Below are 3,382 nucleotides of genomic sequence, written 5' to 3'. Positions count from 1 at the left end.
GCCCTGGAGAGAACAATCATGGGAGAAGGAAGGGCTGCTTATGCACAGGGAGATAGCTCAGGGTGTGGGAGAGTATGAAGGGATGGTCACTGGGAAGAGGTAACTATGGGGAGGAAGTGGAAGGGGAGCTGTTGCATTGTGGTAAACATGAGACAAAGTATATGTGAACTGCTGTATGGAAAGTGAATTTGCTCTGTAAATCTTCACCCAAATCACAATAAAAAAAAAATATATTGTGTTCATTCATTTTTTTTTTTTCCTGTGCTTTAGGTGCAAGTTTACAGAGCAGAGTTTCTTTTATATTCAACATTACGTGTACATTTATCATCACTCCCCATTTACCATCCCCAAGCCTAACCCAGTCTCCTCCCCCTCCCTGCCCAGTAACCCCTCTCCCCAGTGCCCCTCATAGTTATGCACTCCTGTGTGTCCTGCATTTCCTCCATGTGAATGTTGCCTCTCTGGTGCCCTGTAGTCAATTGCTCCAAGGAATGCTTTTCCATAGAGTATGTGGGTACGTCACCCTGGGTTGAGTGGTCTGCGTGTACATCTTATTTACTATTGGGCTGAGAGCCAGCCCCTGGGTGTGAATTGTATTCCAGGCCCAGAATGTATCCCAGGGCCATAGTATTGGGGGTCTTATCAGACTCCATCTGACCAGTAATTCTGGTCATTAATGAGTTTTTTAATTTTGTTCCACGTTTTCCTCCCACTCTATCCAGGATCTCCAGTTTTGCTCCTTTCCTGAGTGGTTGGCATTGGTAGCTGGGCACCATCTAGTTCTTCTGGTCTCGAGGGCCATCATGAAAGCTTTTAAGACCCCAATCACTACTCACCAATGTAGGATAAGGAAGAAGACTTTTATGTATTTTGTTGTGCCAATTGAGTCTGGTGCCCCCACTACTATGGTCCTGAGATGGCAGATCTGTTGGATCTCTCTCCCACAGTGTCTGGGTGTCTGTGAGGGATTACTCAATGTCTTTATTCTGTTGTTTCTGTAAGGATTGCATGTATTTTGTATCACTGGTATCTATGAAGATTAGGCTCCTTTGAATCTATCCTTGGTCTAGAGTATACTCCTGTTGACTGTATCAAATATATTCTTTAGATGGTGTCTAAATTCAGGTGGGATATAATCATGGTCATATTTTGGCTCTCATGGAGTTGTTTTAATTTTCTTCAGCTTGAACTTGAAGTTGCATATGAGCATTCCATTCAGTTTCTGGACTTGTTTTGGCTGAAAATATTGAGCTTCTCCATTGCCTCTTTCCACAGATGTGATTTCTATGTATTCCATCTGGTGAGATCCATGTATATAGCTGTCATTTATGTTGTTGAGAAAAGGTATTTGTAATGAATAAATCATTGGTCTTGCAGAATTCTATCATGCATTCTCAGGCATTATTTCTATCACCAAGGCCATGTTTTCCAACTACCAATGATTCTCTTTGTTTCCAACTTTTGCATTCCAATTACCAGTCATCAATACATTTTGATTGCATGTGTTGTCAATTTCAGACTGCAGAAGTTGGTAAAAATCTTCAATCTCTCTATCTTCAGCTTTAGTGGTTGGTATATAAATTTGAGCAATAGTAGTGTTAACTGGTCTTCCTTGTAGATGTATGGATATTATCCTATCACTGACAGCATTGTACTGCAAGATAGATCTTGAAACATTCTTTGTGATGATGAATGTGATACCATTCTTCTTCAATTTGTAATTCCCAGTATGGTAGATCATATGGTTGTCTGATTCAAAATGGCCAATACCAGTCCATTTCAGTTCACTAATGCCTAGGATATAGATCTTTATTCATTCCACTTCATTTTTGACAATTTCCAATTTTCCTACATTCATACTTCATACATTCCATGTTCCAATTGTTAATGGGTGTTTGCAGCTGTTTCTTCTCATTTTGAGTCATGCCCCATCGACAAATGAAAGTCCCAAAAACCTTAGTCCATCCACATCATTAAGAACAGCTCTACTTTGATGAGGCATCTCTTCCCCAGTCATATTTTGAGTGCCTTAAGACCTGAGGGGCTCATCTTTTCGCACTATGTCAGACAATGTTTCAGGGCTAGTCATAAAATTTTCCAACAATATATCAGACACTGTTTCACTGCTATTGATAAGGTTTTCACTGGCCAATTATTTCATAAGTGGATGGCCCCTTTCTTCTTCCCAGTCTTTCTTAGTCTGGAAGCTCTGCGGAAACCTGTCCACCATGGGTGACCGTTCTGGTGTTTGAAATCCCAGTGGTATAGCCTCCAGCCTCACAGCAACATATAAGCTGCCACAGTAGACAAACTGATAGATGAGTAGTGGAGTGGTTCCATTCAAAAACCCAAACCACACTCACTGCTGTTGAGTCAGATCTGACTCATAGAAACCCCCCCTTGGGTTTCTGAGGTGATATCACTATAGAAGTAGATTGCCCAACCTTCCTTCCAAGCAGTGGCTGGTGGGTTTGAACCGCCAGCCTTCTGGTTAGTAGTCAAATGCCTTAGGTACTATGCCACCAGAGCCTCTCTCTCTCTCTCTCTCTATATATATATATATATATATATAAAACAGAGCACATGCACATAGGGGGCATTAGACATATCCAAACACCTTGCTGGACTAGTAACTGGGCTTGAAGACTAAGTACCATAGTCTTGGTGGTCTTCTAGATCAATGGGTGTAACAGTTCATAAAGATAATTTTCTATAAAAGATAAGTGTTCTAAAGATTTAGATAAGTCCACAAGACTAATGGCCCATGAGGACCACAGCCTCTAGAAGCCTGAGACCAGAAGAAACAGATGGTGCCCAGCTACCACTAGCTATGGTTCTCACCAGGGGCACAATAGAAGGATTAGGCTAGAATGGTAGAAAAATGTAGAACAAAACTCAAATTCATAAAAAAGATGAGACTTGCTAGAACGATAGAGACTGGAGGAACCCTGGAGACTACTGCCCTAAAACACACTTTTAACCTATAACTAAAGCCACTACCAGAGCTTACTTTTCAGTTAAATAACAGAGGAGCTTTAACTCAAACAATAACATCTGGGAGAAATAAGTTCCTTAGAACAGTCAACTATACAAGACCAATCAGGCAACATTTCCCCAAAGCAAAGATGAGAAGGCAGAGAAGGACAGGGAAACTGGAGGGATAGAAATTAGGAAGCCAGGGTGAAGATGGGGAGAGTGCTGTCACATTGTGAGGATAGCAATCAATGTCACAGAACAATTTATGTATGAGTTATTGAATGGAAAATTGATGTAAACTTTCACCTAATGTATAATAAAATGTTTCAAAATAAATTGAAAAAAATTTAGAAGCCTGGTAATTCTCAAGGTATTTCAGAGCTGTAACTTTCCTTTTTTTTTTTTT

The sequence above is a fragment of the Orycteropus afer genome, unplaced genomic scaffold (assembly GCF_000298275.1).
Source record: "Orycteropus afer afer isolate SDZICR_OR568_19922 unplaced genomic scaffold, OryAfe1.0 scaffold00166, whole genome shotgun sequence".
NCBI classification, from domain to species: Eukaryota; Metazoa; Chordata; class Mammalia; order Tubulidentata; family Orycteropodidae; genus Orycteropus; species Orycteropus afer.
The sequence above is the reverse complement of the archived record's forward strand: the minus strand, read 5'-3'. Positions refer to the sequence as shown.